Source organism: Lissotriton vulgaris, chromosome 8 (assembly GCF_964263255.1).
Source record: "Lissotriton vulgaris chromosome 8, aLisVul1.2, whole genome shotgun sequence".
NCBI classification, from domain to species: domain Eukaryota; kingdom Metazoa; phylum Chordata; class Amphibia; order Caudata; family Salamandridae; genus Lissotriton; species Lissotriton vulgaris.
This window is the reverse complement of record NC_141696.1, coordinates 1,300,525,061-1,300,548,410: the sequence shown is the minus strand read 5'-3', so window position 1 is coordinate 1,300,548,410 and position 23,350 is coordinate 1,300,525,061.

Here is a 23,350-nt window from a genome sequence, read left to right as displayed (position 1 = left end):
GTATAACATATTATTTAACCTTCTGTATTGTCATGCACTCCAACTCCTCTTTGAACCACAATTACTATTAACAGTTGGTAGATCGTTCTTCAAAAACGAAGGATGCACTCAACTGGTGTTTTCTATTAAGCTTGAAATAAACCTTCATTTACCTCCAGATGTTTCCACCATTAAATTATTTCTCCCTTTTCAGACACTGAATTAATTGACCGAAAATGGGCTGAGCGGGTGCTCACCCCGTAATGATGCTCTCGGCATTCTGACGCCTTCCATCGTGGTATCAAGACACCGTCCCCGACCGGAGACCTGCTCTCCCACCCTGCAAAAGTACCCCGGACTCGGAGTTTGTACCGGCACGTCGTTGAACACACCGATGGTGGCAGGTGAGCAGTGAAGCCTTGGTGCGCAGGACCTACAATTGAGCACAGTGCAGGGGATAGGGCTGGGGTGCTGCAGCCTGGGTTCACAGGTGCAGGAAAGCGATGTTTCCGTAGCTAATAATCTAATTTCTGACCATACTCCGGCAGGGGTAGGCTGCATCAACCTGGGTGCCCAGGTGTGAACAAGAAAAGTGGCCATTAATAATGATGTGAACTCTGACCTCATTCAGTCACATCTCTGTCTCATTTTAATGACCTGCAGCACCGTACTGTAGGCCTAAACCAGCGGGCAGCGCTACCCTACAGACACGTGTAGAGCGCGGTGCTGAGGGAGGGGAGGGCTGCATCAGCTTGGGTGTGCAGGTGCGAAAAAACAATGTAGCTGTGCGTAATGATGTGATCTCTGACCTGATTCAGTTTCAACTCTGTCTCATTTTAAGGACCTGCTGGACGTACTGTAGGCCTGAGCCAGTGGGCAGCGCTGCCCTACAGACACGTGGCGTTGGCTTTTAGGGCACTGTAGTGAGCTCATTATTAAGTGTACATGCACCTAGGCTTCCGCCACTGCATTACACGCGCACATTATGCTTCTAGCATGCGCTAGTTCCTTTATATGTGACCGTTGGCACAACACATTATTATTTAAAATTGTCTATTCTTGTACACTCCAACTTCTCTTTGAACCACGATTACCACTAACAGTTGGTACTTCAAAAATGAAGGATGCACTCAACTGGTGTTTTCTATTAAGCTTGAAATAAACCTTCCTTCACCTCCAGGCGTTTCCACCATTAAATTATTTCTCCCTTTTCTGACACTGAATTGATTGAGCCAAAATGGGCGGAGCGGGTGCTGCTCACCCCGTCATGATGCCCTGGGCATTCTGACGCCTTCCAGTGTGGTATCAAGACACCGTCCCCGACCGGAGACCTGCTCTCCCACCCTACAAAGGTACCCTGGAGTCGGAGCTTGCACCGGCACATTGTTGGACACACCGGTGGTGTCAGGTGAGCAGTAAAGCCTCGGTGCGCTGGATCTACAATTGAGCACAGTGCGGTGGAAGGTGCTGGGGTGCAGCACCCTGGGTGCACAGGTGCAGGCAAGCGATGTTCCCGTAGCTAATAATGTAATCTGGCCTCATTCATATGTTTCATTCTAAGGACTTGCTCGACCACACTCTTTCTCACGGACCCCAGCCTCCCAGACAAACAGGTGACGGGCCGTAAACACTGAGGACTGGGTGCAGTAGGTCTCCTCCTCCCTCTTTAATTTTGACTCTCACTCCCCTTCTCCCTTCTACCCACTCCCTCTTTCTCCCATTCTCACTATCTTCCTTTCATTGGCACTACCTTTCTTTTCCTCTTCCACATAGCACACTTACTTACGTTAAATTTTTGTCTTTCAGGTTTTGTATACTGCTTCCAGAGGAGTCCCACCCACTTATTTCATGTTATTCTGTTGTTTGTTCTAATAAACTTGTGTTTCCATTTATTTGTGTTGTTTTAATAAAGTATATATTTTTTTTCAATAAATAATTGAGTGTATAGGTCTTCTTTTTCTGACAACACTTGTCTGTAGTTTATTGTGAAACTCGTGTGTTTATAAGAGGTTATGAGAGAAAACATTTGTAATTTTGCGGTGCACCTACCAAAGGTAATCAACAGACTACTACGTAAATGAAGCCAGCGTAATTCTACAGCTGCAATGCTTCTAGGAGTGTATCACTTTATAACACCATGAGTACTGCCCGTGTGATTACAGAACCAATAAGGCACTGCCTAGGACCACAGTGGCTTCAGGGAGTACAGAGGCCCACCCTGCATTTTTAAGTAAAGCCCCGGAGGGTGGTGATACCTGGACTTCAGTTAGCCTCGAAGCCCACCGAACAATTAGTAAACAATAGCCGGGAAGGTGGCGATCCCCTAGTCTATGAAACGTCTCTGTGCCTTTCCGCGCCTAATATACATGTGACATTAAGATCCCCAGTCCTACAGAGAACCCGCAATATAATAATAGGGTTAGCCACGGAACATTACCCACCAGGAGCCTCATTTAAATCAACAAATAGGACCTCGCTTTTTTTATTTCTCCATTTTTTCCAAACCGATCCACTCTATTAAAGCGATATGGGATTTTCCTCCTCTTGCTTCAACTAGTCAAACAAGGATTTGCTATTACAGGGTGGAAGCCATGCACCTGCCCTCTAATAGCAAACATAAATGTCCAGCTGATGCACGCCCTGGGACATTGTATGAGCTGCGCCTGGGAGGTCACGCTCCCTAGGACAATGATGCATTGGTTAGTATAAACGCATACTAACACTACTTACACACATGTAGAACAGCAACCAGAGTCTAGTGAAGAGGCAGAGGAAGCGCAAAATCTAAAAATATAAATCGTTTCAGAGGTCAAATGACATAGTTCAGTGAGCCAACGACCCTGGGATGAGTAGAAGCAGCTACACGAAGAAAATGGGTCTTCAACACAACACAAGCAACTTTGAAATATTGGTGAATGCTGCCTTCTTTTTTCCTTCTCCCGCTTATTGCAAAATTTATGTAGTGAAGAGGCAGACAGCAGTGGATCAGATAAGTAGATTCATTGCAGGAAAACAAGACACCTTAAACACCCACCAACAAGAGCAGACAGCAAGGCAACCGTCTTCTCCAGCACCGTGTACAAACTTCCTAAGATTCCCCTCATGACAGTCCTACATTCTAACATGACTAGTTACATTCTAGTTGAATTACATACTAACATTCTACTATGTCTTACATTGGAATACTACACAGAGCACAAGACTTTACTGCAATGAGCTCATGGTTATCTCCAGGAGTCTTGAGACCAATAGGGGTAAGTAGTTCTCTTCCCACTCCCTGTATTTTATAAATGCCAACTAACACTACTTCCACAGGTATACTAAAGTGTCCAGAGCACATAACTTTACAGCAATGAGCTCCTGATTTAGGCTCACGGTTTAATCCCAGAGTCTTCAGACCAGTAGGAGAAAGTAGTTTGCTACCCACTCCCTACTTACTAAAAACACATACTAACACTACTTACACAGTTATACTACAGCGGTTAGTATCCTACAGCGCCCAGAGCCCATCACTTTACAGCAATCAGCTCGGTTTGATCCCCAAGTCTTCACACCGGTAGGCGTGAGTACTTCGCTTCTGGTATAGTATAAACACACGGTAGTGGTCAGTACTTCGCTTACCACTCCCTGTTTGGTATAAACGCCTACTAACACTACTTGCACATGTATACTACAGTGCCCAGAGCCCATCCCTTTACAGCATTCCCCTTGCTTTCATCCCCAAGCCTTGACACTGGTAGCCGTGAGTACTTCGCTTCCCGCTTCCGGTATAGTATAAACCCACGATAGCGGTCAGTACTTCTCTTCCCACTCCCTGTATGGTATAAACGCCTAGTAACACTACTTGCACACGTATGCTACAAAGACCATACCACATCACTTTACAGCAATGACCTCACGGTTTGGGCTCTCGGTTTCATACCCGAGTATAGCAGCATATCATCTCAGCATCATGTCACTCTGAGCAACACCGCACTTTCAGACCGGTAGGAGTGACTACTTCGCTTCGCGCTTCCCCACAGAGCTTACAGTGCTCCTACCCTCCTTTCCTACTTTTTTTGCCCTTTTTTACCCTTACTTGCTTCAGCAGAATCACAAAATGGCGGCCAACACTTCCTAGTTGCAATCCCTCGCAGCGCTCGCAACCAATAAGCAGAAAGCTTGTGCTCGTAATGCCTCAGCCAATCAGATGGCAGAATTTCCAAATATCAAGGGGCCAGATGTAGGTAGCCCTATTTTCGGCCGTTTCCGACCGGTAAAGGGCTATGGAGATGTAGGGGCACCAAAAATGGACATATTCGGTAATTTTAGCGAATCGGTAATTTTACCAAATCGGTAAAATTACAGAATCGGTAAATTTACCGATTCTGTAAATGTTACCAATTCGGTAAATTTACCATTCGGTAAAAATACCGAATATGTAATTTGAGATGTAGGTAGCATGTCTAACAGTGCCACAGGGCCTTAAGAATTCGGTATTTACCATGCAATACAATTGCATGGTAAATTACGAATTCATGTGTACATGCACATCTGTGCATGTACACCTGTGCCATGTGGCACACAGACATGCCCTAAGGGCATGTCTGTGTGCCACATGGCGCAAAAGCCAGTTACAGGGCTGCAACAGGGTGTCAAAGTGACACCCTGTCCCCCTTAGCAATTTGGTATTTTTACCGATTCGGTAAATACCGAATCGGTATTTGCAATTGAATCCTAATGGCTTCAAGGCCCATAGGATTCAATAGCAAATCCCGATTCGGTATTTACCGAATCGGTAAATACCGAATCTTACCGATTCGGTAAAAAATACCGAATTTTTCCCTACATGTCATTTACCGATTTTTGAATACCGAATAGGTAAAATTCGGTATTTAAAAATCGGTAAATGACATTTCCTACATCTGGCCCAAGATCTGTAATTTTTGATATTTCTAAAAAACTACTGAACGGATTTGCACCAAATAAACAAAAGTGTGCTTCTAGACCAAGACCCTTCTCCCTGCCAAATTTGGGGTAATTCCGTTCACCCGTTCGACCTGTAGCCTTGTCTATAGTTCCCTATGGAAAATAACATGGAGAAAACAAATTTTTGGGACCCCCTTTTTTCTCGGCCCCCCCATGACGAATCACCCCCAAACTTTCAACATAGGAGTGGATATCAACCAAGAATTCGTTTTGATAATTTCATGAGGATTCATCAAACAACGCCAAAGTTATAAGCAAAACAAAAAATGTTCTTCCTATGGAAACTAGGTCCTAACTATAACTACCTACTGGCAACCGCCAGTAGGATATATATATATATATATATATATATATATATATATATATATATATATATATATTACTTTAATCTTTCATCAGACCATGGGCATGACGCATTTCGGGGGTTTTTCCTTTCTCAAATGCCCCCCTGGTCGAGTTGTGTCTCTCGCTTACAGTCCCAGAGTAAATATATATATATGTGTGTGTATATATATATATATATATATATATATATATATATATATATATATATATATGTATTACCTACTGGCAGTCGCCAGTAGGTATATATAGTTAGGATTTTTTCTCTATGGAACTTTTGAAAATTCTATGTCTAATAACGTTGGCGTTTGTGGACGGAATCGGCTGAAATTTTCAGGAAAATGGCACATTCTGTTTCTGAGCAGCCCCTGAAAATTTGAGGGGGTTTCGTCAAGGGGGGGCCGAGAAAAAAGGGGGGTCCCAAAACGCGTTTTTCCCATTCATTTTTCCATAGGGCGTTTGGCCTCACTTTTAGCTCGAACGGCTGAATGGATTTACACGAAACTTGGCAAAATTGTAGGGACTGTTAGCCCGATGTGCCTTTGCAGGGTCTCAATATATGTCCTCCAGTGGATTTTGAGAAATTAACGTTTAAAAAAACAGATATATCTGTGACAGCGTCCCGGATAGCGCTCCAGATCGCGTACTTTTCGCGTAACGGAGCTTTGCGAAGCGAAGCTGATTGGCTCTCCGGTGTCTGTCAACATTCTAAACAGTCCGATGCGGCCGCCATCTTGTCTCTCGGTAGGATCGAGAGACAAGAGGAGGAGAAAAACGAAGGGGGAATTTAATGAAAGGGGGCAAGGTAGACTCCTCTCCTCTTGACCCCCTAGGAATGATGTTGGGGTTATTAAAGGGTCCCGTGGGGCAAATAAAAAAAAATTTGATTTTTCGCGGTAGAAGCGCTTCTCAGTTCACGAACCGGGTCGCAAACTGGTAGCGAAACGGGAATTTTGTCATTTTGTGTTTCGATTTAATTAAATTACAAGATGGAGGAAAAGCAATGTGAGTATTGGGTATAAGGGGGTATGGGAGACGTATCCTGACCCCCTATGTTTTCTGAGGGTGGTTGAGGAGGCTCATATATGTTGATACTTGTCTTCCGGCGGTTGCGCGTGAGCGTTTTTTTTTTTTTGCCGCTTGACTTCTGTTAACGTTCGATTTGAAGGAAATCAGGAAGTGTTGACCGCCATTTTGACACTGCGAGTAAATATATTGTTAAAAATAATTGTTATAAAAAACATTGTCTGCGCCATCTTGCTTTTTTTTCTAATGCCACACTTTTGTCGTGCACGGCAGCCATTTTAGATGCCTTGACCAGACCCGCTCTCTGCACGCCGCCGATCCTCAGCATGGCTCCCCACCCTCGCAAGCATCTCCCCCACGCACTGGTCACCCCCGCTCTCTGTCTTATGCATGGGCCATAAACCTCCCCCCATCTGCGCTGCTCTTCCCTGAGAATCACACCCTGTGCTGGCCCGACACCACCCTTTCACCCTATTCACTACCGCACCCTCTGACACTCCTCTTCCTCTGTGTCCGATTGTCCAGGCCGGTCCCAGGCTATCACCTAGCCCTGCGGATGTAGTTTATGGCCCCAACTGTAAAGAATCACCCCTGTTCAAAGGAGTTACAGTAGATCAAGGCCCCCACCTCATGAGATCCGTCACACCACACGCGTTCCTACTATCTGATAACGATCCTGTATTGTGATTGGGGAGGGGATTCTCACTGTAAGGGTGTGTGGGACCGAGCCTGAAGCGGAAGATTCCAGGGATGCCTTTTTGTACATCAAAGTCTTCACAATTATGTGTCACATTAAAAATATATAGCACTCCAACAAAGTAGTAGTATTATAACACTTTAATAACTTATAAATATATACAACGCTCCAACAAAGTAAACACGTTAAAAAAAAACTTTTTAAAGAACTATTTAGATGACATTGCTTTAACCAGGATAGACAAAGAAATGACACAGTGATGTAAAAGTTTCTGAAAGAAATGCCAAGAACGTCCCATGTGAAAGTGAATTTTATCTGGCAATTTTTTTATTTTCCTTCTCATGAAAAGAAAGTTAATGCCAGGTTCGTTACCTGCCTCATCTGCAAAAAAGAAACTCTCGAGAGGGACCGAAAAAAAATATAGCTATGGTAATCATACCATGCATCGGCACATGGAGAGGTGGCACCCTCTTAATTATTCTAAAGCACAACTTCGAGATTTGGTGGATAATCCCCGACCGGCAAAAACATCCACCAATGACTTAGCAATAAGTGAGTCAGAGGCAAGGGAAACGGTCCCAAATCTGTAAAAGAACTTTAGGCAGATGAGATTGACTTGTGTAGCATGTGGAAAATTAATTTCATGCGGAGAGATGAGTATTACTTTAATAAATAGATCATATGAAAATCATCAATGTCCAAAACGTCCTAGAAAGTAATTTTTGTCATTTTTGAGGAAGTGAGATAACCTACAGTGGTACGGGGTCGCTTTCGTTCGTACTAGGGGGGCCAGGTGACATTCGTTCGGGGTGGCTTAGGGGCATTTAAAACAACTTCCCTGATACAGGTAGCATATAAAGTAGAGGCTAAATACCAGGATCTTTATCGATTGCTTTATGCTGTACAAAAATGAAAAACACATACAACAAACCTGGACCATTCATATTTTCAATGTTTCTGCGTACTATACTTTTTAACCCTTAACTAATTGAGCTGCTTCATTTCACCTGCTTTTTTAAAAAAAAAAAAAAATCTGAAACAGTGGCCATTTATTCGAAACTTACCAATCTACGTGTTACAACTACGTTTGCTTTTTCAAAAACCTTTAATAAAAATGTTGGTGCCCAAATAAGGGCCTACAACCCCGTGGGCCGGCCACGGAGCAGGCTGGAACTGTAAATGGGGGGGGGGGGGGTATTTATTTGTGGAAAACATAACAGAGAGTCAGTGGTCGTTGATTTCATAGTAAAAAGTGCGACAAGTGCAACAAAATCATATCGATAATTCATTGTGAGCAAGTACCAAAAGTGTCGACAATTTCGAACCTTCAATAATAAATACAGTAATCAATGATGCATTAGAACTTAATATCAATTCATTGTTCGAACGTGTAATCAGTACCCGTCCCATGTCAATTCATTGTTCGAACGTATAATCAATACCCATCCTGGATCAATTCATTGTCCGAACATATAATCAGTCTTATTCCATATCAATTCATGTGCTAAAAACTGCATACATATCTCATGATATCAAGGCTGAGCAATCGGGGCACAACAAGGAGTTGAGAGTTTCATTTGTACCGGCGCTATTTTGGGTGAGGTCAGGAAGGTCCAAGTATAGTCAAAATGTCTCCACCAACTCGTGGTTGGACCGGGACCTCTTTCGGCAGTCCAAAAGTTTTCGTTGAAGGGTAGCAGAGGGGACTGCCGACATGAACCATCAGTCAAAGTGGGGTGGGAGGCAACAATCTCTCCTACCGGGTCATACTGGTGTACCACCGGAACTGATCAAGTTGGTAGTCTTGCAGGATTTTGGTCATTTCAAGACTGAGGCCGGCGCCGGCATGAGCGCGCCGACGTCCCGCGGCTACGTCGTGGTCGTTCCGTGGGTGATCATGGCAGTCATTTCCCATCGGGGGTGTCTGCTGGGGTCGGGGGCCCCCGTGGCTCTTATAGAATCTTCGAAGTTGAGGAAAACGTTTCTGGACGCAGGACTCATTTTATAGTTGAACTCAGAAGCGTCGTTGCACCGGAACAGTGGACGAGACCCCAGCTGGGTGAGCGGAGCATCATTGCCTCGCAATAGTGGACGAGACCTTTTGTTGGGTGAGTGGAGCGTTGGGGGTGCAGCTGAGGGGCCCCCACCTGGTGGGGTGGGAGAGGCTCGTTCGCGCCGCCTCTCCCTCCCAGCGCACCCCACGCCGACACCTGGCATTGATATCCGTGATGTCCGGACCAGGCGATAAGAGGGGGGGGGGGTCGGAGGCAGAGGCAAGACATCCCCCCCGTAGCCTGCAGGGCACCGCTTCAGGACCGAACGGGGAGCTCATACCAAGCCGGGGCCAGACCAGGAGATACGAGGGGAGGGGGGGGGTCGGTGGCATGTGCAAGACATTCCTCTCCGGTGTTGTCGCAGCCAAAGAAGATCCCATCGGCCTCGGCTCCTCTCCTGGTGCACCTTACGCGACAACCCTTTTGATGGGTGAGTGGAGCGTTGGGGGTGCAGCTGAGGGGCCCCCACCTGGGGGGGTGGGAGAGGCTCGTTCGCGCCGCCTCTCCCTCCCAGCGCACCCCACGCCGACACCTGGCGTTGATATCCGTGATGTCCGGACCAGGCGATAAGAAGGGGGGGGGTCAGAGGCAGAGGCAAGACATCCCCCCCGTGGCCTGCAAGGCGGCAGAAGAAGGGAATCGGGAGACCAGTACATTTCGGGCCATCCACGCCACGGCTGATGGCGGTTAGCTGGGCCCCGCCCTGCACGTGTCGAGGCCTCATCTTCCGGATGGGCGTAACCGTGGCCCTGTTGCACTTCGGGAGTTTCCGGAATGGGGGTAGGTATCTGCTGATTTGTGTCTATTTCATGTTACCGTTAATGGGCGTGGCGGGCAGTGGGACTGACATGCTTGGAGCAGTGGGGGGGTGGCGGAGCCTAGCTACCTTGTGGCTGCCGTAACGTCAAGCTCGGCTTCTTTCACTACTTTCATGTTTCTTATTTCTAGCGAAGTCAAAAACTCATCAGTGGCCTACTGATTTTGTTCGATTTCTTTCCCTTCCTTTTCAAGTGTGTTTCATGCTAAAGTTTCTGTTTAACAAGATACAGTGATAACTTTGTTTTTTACATATGTCTTCTTTATTAGGGGTACTCTCCGGTTGAGCCAGATGATGTACCTCTAATAAATGGTCCGGGTGGAACTAGTTTCTCAATCAATGGGGAGTAGATGGGCATGACAGATTACAACGGGGGACAAAGGTCCGCATTACCCACCCTTCACTACTTGCAAAGACTAGACAGAATATTTCTATTCCACGCTATTTGCAAACAGAGAATACCTCGAGAGAACTATTCCTTGAACAATAAATGTCCAGCCAATCAATCAATCAGTGGGTAGAAAAACAGGCATGACGGATTAAAACGGGGGACAAAAGTCCGCATTACCTATCCTTCACTATCTGCAAAGGGAGACAGAATATTCCTATTCTTCTCTGTTTGTAGACAGGGAATATCTCAAAGAGCAATAATCGATAAAAAATTAGTAGGATTATAACACTTTAATAACTTATAAATATATACATCGCAACAAAAACAGTAAACACCTTAAAACATTTTTTATTAAAACAGAAGCAAAAATGACAACTAACAGTAGTGATATCCTGGGCGGGTGATGGAACTGGGATTGTTAATGGAAAAAGATCTACAGAGAAAGGTATTGGTGAATTATACTTCTCCGGAAATTTAAAACTCACAAATGTTTTATTTGTGTAATCGTTTCAGGTCAAACGGATTGTGGGACAATGTTCAGAATGGAAGAGTCACCAAAAGGCAAAAAGTTCCGCTTGACCCCGGGAGCCGGCCGCCTATGTCGGGTGCGATCTCAGGCCAGATCAGGGCAACAAGACTTGGGGAGGGGGTCGGAGTCAAGCGCCTTCTCCGAGTCCGCGCCATCACACCGCCCCTCGGGGGCCTCCGTCAAGCGGTTTAGGGAGGTACCGTATCACATTGTTTTCAAATGCATTCAGGTCCACAAACGGCCCCCACTTACTTTGAGAATAGTGAAGCTGCAGCAGGTGCAAATAAGCTTTAGACAGTGTTACAAGCGCTGCTCAGAACTCTGAACTATGGCACCCAACATCCAGGACTTATGCCATTTGTGCAAGGCAGTGACATCGAAGCAACTCAGGGACCAAAACCATGAACGTACACTCATGTATGAAAATCTTACTATTGATGCTTGACTGAGGCCAAGGAGATCAGAGTGCATGAGTCTCATGCTCGATCGATTGAGCTAGCCGGATCGGGCAACTAAAAGTATAAAATAGTTATGTAAATAGTTATTTAATAAAATGTTTTACCCTGTTACTTTGCTGGTGTGTTGTATATATTTATAATATTTGCATAGGGTTTGTCGTTATTTGGGGTGGGGTGGGTGGCGGAGCCGAGCTGTCTTGCAGCCATCATCGTGTGGAGCTCAGTTCATCTCACTAGTTTCGTATTTCTCATGAGGGGTTGTTCTTAATGTTTCTATTTTAGCGAGGTCAAAAAGAGATCCCATTAGTGGCCTACTGATTTTGCTCGATTCCTTTTGTTTTTTTAAACGATTTTTCACTATCTGCAAAGACTAAACAGAGTATTGCGACTCTGTGCTTGTTTGTAAATAGAGAATGAACCAAAGAGAACCAATTCTAAAACAGTAAATGCTTGGATAACAATCAATCAAATGGAGAGAGAAGCAGGCACAACGGATTACAACTGGGGCAAAGGCCTGCGTTAACTACCCTTCACTATCTGCAAAGAGAGAATACTCCTAAGAGAAAAGCGGGGCGGTGGGTGGGGGGTCAGCATTCAAAGCACATCAGCGTGCATAAACACGAAAATGTTTTTACCTATCACGTACTTGACATTTGACAGCTTTTGATATTTGCTATTAAAAAACCATTGAAATTCACTGAAAAAACTATAGGTTATAGACCATATATAGTTAGGAATTAGCATTTACAAAACCTAGAAAATTCACTGAAAAAACCATAGGTTATAGACCATATATAGTTAGGAATTAGCATTTACAAAACCTTAATCTACTCGCACAAAACCATAGAAATTCGAATATATAGTTAGTTGCAATAACTATATATCGCACACCCGCAATCCACTGCTGATGATGTCACATATTACATCATTCATGACATGGTCAGTGACATCACTGATGACATCATTGATGACATCTCAAATGACATCACTGATGACATTTCAAATGACATCACTAATGACATCTCAAATGACATCACTGATGACATCACTGATGACATCTCAAATGACATCACTGATGACATCACTGATAACATCTCATTTGACATTACTGATCACATCACTGATGATATCATTCATGTGATAATACGATGAACCTCTTCAGACTCTAATATAACCTTAGATACAATCAGTGTAAACAGACACTCACAGACTGTCACTCATCCATGGAGTTACTCACACACCTAGTCAGTCATGCAAAGAATCAATCACACCTCCATTTCCTCAACTATACAGTTATACACACCTTACTTAATCAAACATATACTAACACATATTTACTCTCTTATACAATCACTGATACAAGTTCACAATGATCCATACAGCCACTCACACATTCACTGGCTCTTATGCACAGTTATTTATATATGTCAACTCTTACATGTACTGTGTTTTACATATGTACTTACTTTGACATGTAGCACTGAGAAATCCAATCACTCACCAATACACTCATGCAGACAGTCATACAGCTGTTTATACATGCACTTTTGAACCCATGCATCTACTAAATCAACTGCTCACACATCTATGCACTGAGTCACATACCTCCCAGCCACCCCCACACACACACTCACTCTCCCATACAAATATTTGGGCAACCAATTAATAACCCATATAGTTACTCATATAGCTACTGATCAACACATGCAGCAGTTTACAGAACTACAGAAATAATGATGCACAAATTAAGACAGTTTAGTCACTAACCCATGCACTCAGTGAGACACATTTAATCATTCTCTCATACAGTCAGTCATGCACCTACTAAATCCTTCATCCAAACACTTATACATCCACTCATTCTTCAATATGTAAGACATATTTTAACTTTACAGAAACATACAGTCACTGGATGATGTCAGTGATGTCATCAGTGATGTCACTGACCATGTCATGAATGATGTAATATGTGACATCATCAGCAGTGGATTGTGGGTGTGCGATATATAGTTATTGCAACTAACTATATATTCGAATTTCTATGGTTTTGTGCGAGTAAATTAAGGTTTTGTAAATGCTAATTCCTAACTATATATGGTCTATAACCTATGGTTTTTTCAGTGAATTTTCTAGGTTTTGTAAATGCTAATTCCTAACTATATATGGTCTATAACCTATGGTTTTTTCAGTGAATATATATATATATACAAACGAACCTCCTGACCACCTCCAGCTGTGAAAAGTTGGCGAAGAAGGAGAACAGAACACAAGGATTTAGGCAAGATGTTTCGTTTTATTTCTTGCTGCCAAGTTTCACAGGATGACGCGTCTCTGGCTTGAAAAGCCCTTGATCACATAACGGCTGCAACAAACCACTCACTTTTTTAAATGCTTAGTTATGTACTCCCCTACACCATGTGCCGCAGTCACGTGATAGGTAATAGCGAAGAAATACTATCTTACTGCAGATATCTCTTTTCTAACACCATTTGATGATCAAGAAAATTATTTACGATATGTCTGCTAAATACATTTATAAATATTCCTGTATAAATACATGAATTTCATTGTTTTAGACATATTATATGATATATTCACTTTACTATTTAGAAGGGGAGGGGGGTTAGCTCACCCTGTCTTACATAATGACAGCTCCTTCTAGGATTTACAGGTTACTAATATGCTGATCGTATTTGTGTTAGGCATATTCTTACTAATGGCACGTATACTGCATACTAGAACACAATCATTAAAATAAATATTCTAAACTTTTCTCATGTCTCTGTCAGATCTTATTGTGGACAAGAATGAGTGCGAGAGCGAAAGGGTGTGTTCTGTCACGGCGATTCCTGAGAAGATCGGGAGTATTGTGTTCTGAAGTGTCTAATCACTTGTTCCTCTGTGAGTGAATAGGAGGGCAAGTGAGACACTATAGCTAGTTAGTCCCAGGCTCATTGGTGCTAAGGTGGTACGATAACCTAGTTCCTACCTACTAATGGTCCCAAGCATAGTTCTATGATTTCACAGAATCCCTGCACAAAGACACCTTATTTAGAGTGCACTTGATTCCTAAACAAATTATTTTTATAAATGACACAGTTCAACAGACTACATGTCTTGGACTTGCTAAAATTAAAGACATGAATTCACCTAATATTCCTTCCACTGCCCGATTTGACAATTGGCAACATTTAACAAATTATAGTGAAGAACAGCTCAATAGTATAATACAGAATGGTACATTCAACTCCACACTTTCTCGTCCAAGCAGGTGGTTATTGTGGCCAGTGGTCACAAATAGTTATGCAGTTTTGTTTTTATTCCACACCGGGGTTTAAGGCAAGCAGACCTCGTTATTCCCATTGTCAACACTCAGGGATAGTCACCACCTATTCGGTGGGGAAATTGTTCCAATGGTTGGAACATTTCACACTGTCTACAGTAAAACAACATCTCTCCCTCTTGTCAGGAGACAAGGCTCTTTCTGATTTCTTGTAAGCTCACCTATTTTTGCCTTTTGCCCTGACATGTAAACCTCGACTCATGACCAAAAAGGATGCCACTCACACAATGTTATATATTGAGAAGGAAAGAACAATTGCCTTTCACAATAGCTGAAACACCTTCTACAGTGTAGTTAATACATGATGTAATATCTTTGCTAATTTAAAAATACCAGTTTACATCTTGCATGAAACAGTTCCTGGTAGCCAAATATGAAGCCATAGAACGGAGCTTTATCCATGAGTTGTGGTCACTTCCTTTTGATTACTGATGCGAACGTGCAGGCAGGGAGGTATTCCTTACTGGAAATCAATGCCATTCTTCTATTGGCCACTCACTTGTTTGTAAACATATTACTATCCATGGAGCATGTAATACTTCTGTAGCAAATTTGGCCTGCTTCTTAGAAGGAATACGAGCCCCTTCAATTCTCCCCTCATTACTGTCCTTTTCAATGGTAGTTATTTGATGTTAAGTGATCAAGGTTATTGTGGAATGAGGCTGGAATCACATATGTCCTTTGTGTTTCACAAACAGTGACTTGCTGTATTAACCTGCTCTTCTATCAGTTGCATGAGGTTCCTAATATTTCCTTGTGACCTTCAATCCCAACTTTGAAGACAGATTTCAACAAGCTAATCTGACTCAAAGCCTTATTATTTCAAAAAGACGTGGCACTTACATCTGTCCAAGAAACATTTGAATTGCAGGTTGCAGGGACATCCAGTGAAATGCAGTCTCTTTTAAGCACTAATCCCCCACTGTATTTCAGTGAGCTTGTACATCACATCTTTAATTCATCCAATACTGCCGGTATAGTGTATTTTAAAAAAATCAATCAGGAATGACTTAGTAAGTACCTTCAAGAAAATGATTGGAATGATACCAGCTTTTAAACATTGCATCTTGTTTTTTTATTTTTATAAATCTTTTTATTGAACAAGATCAATAGACAGCAGTACATTAACCTTTTCCAAAGCATGCACATTGGAGTTTTGTTTACATAAATTAGGACAACAGAAGATAGGGTGGGGAGGAAATCATACTGCAAATGTGAAAGCGTCAACGCTGAAGGAGCACCTCTCTCTGGTCAGCTTGTGCCTCAACAGTTACTACTGGCCTCTTCAGTGACCCTCTGTAAGCTCGCCATGGCGCCCACACTGTTTCCCATTTCTTAACACACCCCCTGCTTTTGTATACTGTTTCCTCTGCTTTCTGGCACCAATCAATATCCTTCTCCCAATCCGTAACTAAAGGGGGATGTGGCGCTCCCCATCCCCTAGCAACATTGCGTTTCGCGATTTCCGCTGCCAATGTAAGCCAGATAGTGACATATTTTTACCAAACGGTCTCCCCCTTAATTATAACTAGAAGCCACTTTGCATCGAGTGGCACGTCTGTACCCACCATCCGGCCATTATTGCCGTGACCCTACGCCAAAACTGCATTATCTTAGAGCATTCCCACAAGATATGGAGGAAAGTACCCTCACCCTGACAACCTCGGATGCACTAGGTGACGGCGCCATGCCAATCTTATGTAAGAGTGTCGTAGGGTAGTAAGAGGGATGCAAAATCTGGAGATGGAAAAACCAGAAGCGCACTCGTATTGATATTCCCCTCGGGCCCTAGAGTGCCTCTTGCCACTCATTGTCCTCTATATTTCCCAGGTCGTCTGTCCATGCTGCCCTTAAGGCCACCAGTTGATTGGGTAAATTACTCATTGGCTTTTGGTATATTGTTGAAGTTGCTTTCTTGGGATAGGGTCAATCAATAGTCTGTCTTCAAGGGGATAGTAGTCAGGCAGGGAGGTATCACCTTGTAGCTGAGTCAACAGGGCATGTCTGAGCCTCAGATAGTTGAATCTCTGGGACTCACCCAGTTCAGATTCCCGTTGTAGGTCCTCAAACGGGAGTGATGCCCCATACCTCCAAACATCCCCCAGTCGATCTATTCCTGTTTTTCCAGCCTGTAAACCCTTGAAGTGAGGCTACCTCTTTCAACTCGACACTAAACCAGAGTAGCGTTCTACTGATTAATTTGTTCTGCCTCCCCAACGCCCGACTTGCCTCCCTCCAGCAAGCCACCACTACCGCTGTGTGTGGAGGCCAGCTAGGATCCTGTTTTCACACATACAACAGCTGCTCGCAGTTACCTGCTGGCATATCGTCTCAGTCCACCCTGTATGCTGGCTTGTCTCTACCCTTATACATAGAAAATGAAAAGTTCTCTTGGGAAGATCAAAATATATACAGCACCTAATTCTCTCTCTCGTTCCTCCCCATTCACCAGCTACACACATTCAAGCAAACCAGACCCTATCGGCAATTATAATACAGGTAATACAGAAAATGCATAAAAAGTATTTTTTATTCATTAAAATCCATGTCTTTTTACCAAGTTCTTCTTGATTTCATTTGAATAATCAAACTTGTTACAATACATTAAAAAGACATACAAAAACACAATAATATATCATATAAAGATGAGAGACAAAAACAAATAAATGCAACCTATTAAGCACATTAAATTCTGTTGTTCCCTATGGAATTCGTTCCATTCTGTGTTAAAATATTCACAGCCCTTCATATACTATTGAACATGAACAAGTTCCCGGTATACTACCATAAACAACCAGTCATTGACTACTAACAGTTGCGATGCCCAGTAATAGTCGAACATCTGGTATCGCCACCCCTCTTTGTAACTTGTGCAGTGCTATCCTGGGTGTACCTACCCGCCATAACAATTCCAGAGTATCTTGGGCAACCTTTTTTAAAAACGTTGGTGGGACGGGATAGGGGGTGTTTTGGAGAATGTACAACAGATGCAGCAGGGCCATCAGTTTGAAGAAGGCCGCCTTGCCCCACCAGGGACAGTGGTAGGGTTCACCAACGTTTCACATCACTATGGAGTCTTTCTAACTGAGGGGTAATATTTCGGTCTAAAAACAGCTGTTGATTCTGCAGAATCTGAATCCCCAAGTATTTGAAGCCCTCCCGAACTACGGGTGCTTTGGACTGCCTCAGCAATCGCAGGGGGAGGGGGCCCGCCAGCGGGAACACCACTGATGTAGCCCAATTTATGGTATACCCCGAGTAGCTCCCGAAAAGGTCAAACAGATGAGGAACTCTGGCAATAGAGTGGTAAGGCCTCGCAAAATACAGCAAGATGTCATCGGCAGATAATGATATGTGATCCTCCCAGTGCCTCAGTACCCCATATCATAGGATCCCTCCTAATCCAATGTGCCAATGGCTCCAATGCCAAGGCAAATAAAAAAGGATATAGAGGGCACCCCTGTCTCGTGCTTCTCCGCAAGCAGAATTGCAGTGAAAGCACACCATTGACTTGCACTCGGGCCATTGGCTCTTGATAGAAAAGTCTCACCCACTTACAAAAGTTAGGGCCAAATTCGAGCTTCACTAGCACGGCAAACAAGTATGGCCATTCAATGCTATCAAAGGCCATGGATGCATCAAGCGCCATAAGCGCTGCTTGCAAAGCCGAGTTGTCTTTTGTCGTATGCAGCTCTCCATACAGCATGCGCAGGTTGTGCTGGATACTTCTAAGGGGCATAAAAACCGATTGATCCCTATGAACTAAGTTGGTAATGATCAGTTAGCAACCTATTTGCTAGGGTCTTAGCCAATACTTTGACCTCAACATTGAGTAGGGAGATTGGCCTGTATGAGCTGCACCAATCAGGAGGCCTCCCTGGCTTATAGATCACCACGATAGTGGCCACTCGCTGATCGAGTGGTAGCTGGCCCTCTTTCTGCGCATCTTGCAGCATAGTACATAGTGGTGGTACTATTCTAGAGGCCAAGCCCTTAAATAACTCCACTGGAAGCCCATTAGGGCCCAGCGCCTTCCCTGCCTTCAAGGATCCCAATGCCAACGACAGTTCGTCCTCCGTGATCTCGGCTTCTAAAGCCGCCCTGTCTTCCGCCGGCGCCGACACTACCAGCAAGGAGAAGTCCCTTAGGAAATCAATGCAATCACTTTCAGATCTCGTACTATAGGTGAGTAAACCCTCTCATAGTATGAAGCAAACACTTCCGCCACGTCAACTCTGGGTGTGCAAAGTAAGCTCTCACTGTCTTGGACAGATGCGACCCACAATCTCTCTCTATCATGCATCTCAAACCAGGCTAGCAGCCTGGACGCCTGGTCGCTGACGTCATAAAGTCAATGTTGCACTGCCAAAGCATGTGCCCATGCCGCCCCCTCAGCCCCTTCTCACGTATCATACTGACCCAGGGCCAAAGCGTGACACAGGTCAGCATTTCCCCACGCTTCCCTATCCATCAGAAGCACATCTTGCTCCAAGGATTTCATATGTCTCGCCTCTTCTTTCTTTTGACCCCCTATAAGTGCTTGCGCTTGGCCCCTCACCACTGTTTTGTTGACCTCCCAAAGAGTATGGTGTGAATCTAATGTGCCAGCATTTTCCTGGAAATACAATTTTGTTTCCTCCCGCGGTTTGTCCCTCAGCACTAGATCTCTCAATCGCTACGGATCTATCTTTGAGAACGCCCCCTTATTAACCTGTGGCTCCTGAACTGTGACACCCACCGGGAAGTGGTCTGGGATACCTGAGCCATATGTGTGGATGCTAGAACTTCTCCCACCTTATCACCCTGCGTGAACAAATAGTCAATTCTCAAGAACAAGACATGACGCGCTGAGTTGTAAGTGCATTGTTTTAGTTGGGGATTCTGCGCTAGCCAAAGGTCAACTAGTCCCATAGCGGCCAGAGAGCCTGGGGGAAGACTCTTTCCCCCCGACCTGCCGAAGTACTCGATCGATCCAGATCAGGATCCAAAACCGCATTGGCATTGCCCCCGGCCAGAAACGTGCTCCCCAGCAGTCATATCAGGATTTTACTGATCGTTGGGAGGACGATCTTCTGGAGCCTTGGGGGAGCATAGAACGAGCAGAGGTTTATACCTCATCCTCCCCACCTCCCCACTACAGCCACACAGAAGCCAGCGTCGTCAGACCAGACCCTCTCTACCATGAAAGAACAGGCAGATCGCATCAGGATCCCCACACCTCTGGCATCAGATGTGTACCCCGAATGAGCCACAAACTTATAGCCAAAGAGATCTAGTTCCTTGTATCTGTTCCCTTTAATGTGCGTCTCCTGTAACATTAAGACATCTGGGGCATGTCTTTTAATATGTTGTAGGACAAGAGTGCATTTGATTTTATTCCCCAAACCATTTACTTTTCAGGTCCAGGCCTTGAGCTGAGAGGCACTCTCTACTGTCTTAGCCATGTCGTCCCGACGTTAGTCGGCGTTTCAAACATTGCATCTTGAAGCCTACTGGTAATGGTACTACCACCAGTCCATCTGTGTCATGAACAAATGGCACAATTCTTTGGAGTCCCTCCTCTCCAGGAACTGAACACTGACTGATCTTTCAATCAATTAATCAATCAATCAGACATTTGTAAGGCGCAGCACTGTCACCCCCTAAGGTTATCTGGGTGCTGAGGGTGCCAGGTCTTTGTTGAAGAACCGGGTCTTGAGGTTCTTTCTGAAGCCTGTTCACAAAAGGAGGACAAAGTTCCTATACCCGGGTGCAAAAGTCACCCACGTATCTGGGTGCAAACAGTCACCCATACATTAAAAACAGGGAAAAATGGGGAAAGAGTAATTCTAGGTAAAAAGTACCCTGATGGGAGAGGGAAAGACATTATACTTCCTCTGCTGCCCTCACACACCCCGGGGGATGTCATGCTTCATCATCGGGCAATTTGCTCCTCGTAGGACCGGCGCAGCAATTCCCTACGGGTCCCCCGAAGGGGCACTTTGTCGGAGATCTTTTTGAGGATTAGCCGGATGTTGCATGCGGGTGTGTGGGGAAGGGTAAGGGAGGGTAAATCAATAACGTGCAAACATGATAGTGTAGTAAAATCAAGGGTATGTAAGCAGCAACAAGATTGTCTAGGTAACCCTTGGCAGTTAAAGGTACTGCTTAAAATTGACTGACCCCACAAGGCCTACTATGCCTGGGAGTCACTAGTCGAGGTCAACATGTTTCGCGCCTCTATCGCCCGTAGGTCTTTGGCGCTTCGTCAGGACCAAAAACAAAGTGAAGTGCACGTGACCAAAATACATAAAAGTTAAAATGAGAACCCTCTTATCTCATCCAGGGCGGATCAGGGCACCTGTGTCCCCACTATGTGGTTGTAGCTGCTACATAGAAGATGCTCCTGGATGATGCCTAGAAGAAAAGAAAGCAAAGTAAACCTATGTGAGCGTCAGTAACAACTTGATGCATCACAAAGTGTCACTTATGTGTACACAGCGCTTAAAACAGAAAAGTTACACGGGCACACAAGACTAGTCCACAGTAGATCGGGGGCTGCTAGTTCAGGGAGCCATTTGGCTCAAATAACGCATTAAATGGTGTTAAAAGGCAACTAACCTTGGCTTATAAACTTGATTACACGTATAACAACTATCGGGCAGAAATCTGCCAATGTTGAACATTGGTAAAGGTACCAGACCGAGAGGTGGAAAGTTCACATCACAGTGCTTACCAAATCCTAGTTGGAGCTCTCCTCCAGTGGTCAAGGGAATGGACGCCCGCGAAAAGTCGGGCTATGGAAACAATAAACACAACCCAGGTACATAAGCACAACGGGAAAAGTACCGATAGAGTATGGTGGAATTAATTGAAATGGCACTTACTCAGTAATGAGGGTGTAGCCTCTAGTACACCTACCCCTGTCCAAACGCTTGCCAGGAATGAAGTAAGGCGGCGAAATGCAGTGTTTAAATTAAAGGATCGGGTGGGGCGAGGGAAAAGAGAGGCGGTAACTATCTACAGAGAAGCCTCGCAAGGAAGTGTAAAATTGCGCATGTGCGACACAGCGAAGCAGCGGCAGCGCATGCGTGATAGCCGTGCACACTGCTCCCTCGCTTCTGTGCACTGGCTTAATAGTCAAGGAACATAACAATGCCGGTAATGACTAATAGTTCATATAAATCTGCTAAATTATTACGGCATTAGTTACTCCTCACTAGCTCAGGCCTTTCCTGTATAACACAGGTCCTAGTATCATGGATGGACCACACCTCGACAATTAACTTAAATCTATGTAGAAACTTCCCGTTTGTAACAGGTCCTGATATCGTGACTGGACCACATCTCGAAAAATAATAGCTTCAATCTATGTGGATGTTACCAAATTCACAAGCATCAACAAATAGTCGATGCTAAGGCCATAGGGAGGGGGCTAAGAGGATACAGCCAAATTGCCTAACACAGAGGACCGTAATGTAAGTCCTAACGTCTATTATTATAACGGGGTCGTTGGGTGCTGACTTTATGTTACACCTTGAACTGGTAACTTTGGACAATCCTGGGGGATTAATTCTTTGCAATAATAGACGTTATGACTTACATTACGGTCCTCTGTGTTAGGCAATTTGGCTGTATCCTCTTAGCCCCCTCCCTATGGCCTTAGCATCGACTATTTGTTGATGCTTGTGAATTTGGTAACATCCACATAGATTGAAGCTATTATTTTTCGAGATGTGGTCCAGTCACGATATCAGGACCTGTTACAAACGGGAAGTTTCTACATAGATTTAAGTTAATTGTCGAGGTGTGGTCCATCCATGATACTAGGACCTGTGTTATACGGGAAGGCCTGAGCTAGTGAGGAGTAACTAATGCTGTATTAATTTAGCAGATTTATATGAACTCTTAGTCATTACCGGCATTGTTATGTTCCTTGACTATGAAGCCAGTGCGCAGAAGCGAGGGAGTGGTGTGCACGGCTATCACGCATGCGCCGCCGCTGCTTCGCTGTGTCGCACATGCGCAATTTTACACTTCCTTGTGAGGCTTCTCCGTAGATAGTTACCGCCTCTCTTTTCCCTCGCCCCACCCGATCCTTTAATTTAAACACTGCATTTCGCCGCCTTACTTCATTCCTGGCGAGCGTTTGGACAGGGGTAGGTGTACTAGACGCTACACCCGCATTACTGAGTAAGTGCCATTTCAATTAATTCCACCATACTCTATCGGTACTTTTCCCGTTGTGCTTATGTACCTGGTTTGTTTCCATAGCCCGACTTTTCGCGGGCGTCCATTCCCTTGACCACTGGAGGAGAGCTCCAACTAGGATTTGGTAAGCACTGTGATGTGAACTTTCCACCTCTCGGTCTGGTACCTTTACCAATGTTCAACATTGGCAGATTTCTGCCCGATAGTTGTTATACGTGTAATCAACTTTATACAGCCAAGGTTAGTTGCCTTTTAACACCATTAAATGCGTTATTTGAGCCAAATGGCTCCCTGAACTAGCAGCCCCCGATCTACTGTGGACTAGTCTTGTGTGCCCGCGTAACTTTTCTATTTTAAGCGCTGTGTACACATAAGTGACACTTTGTGATGCATCAAGTTGTTACTGATGCTCACATACGGCTTACTTTGCTTTCTTTTCTTCTAGGCATCATCCAGGAGCATCTTCTATGTAGCAGCTACAACCACATAGTGGGGACACAGGTCCCCTGATCCGCCCTGGATGAGATAAGAGGGTTCTCATTTTAACTTTTATGTA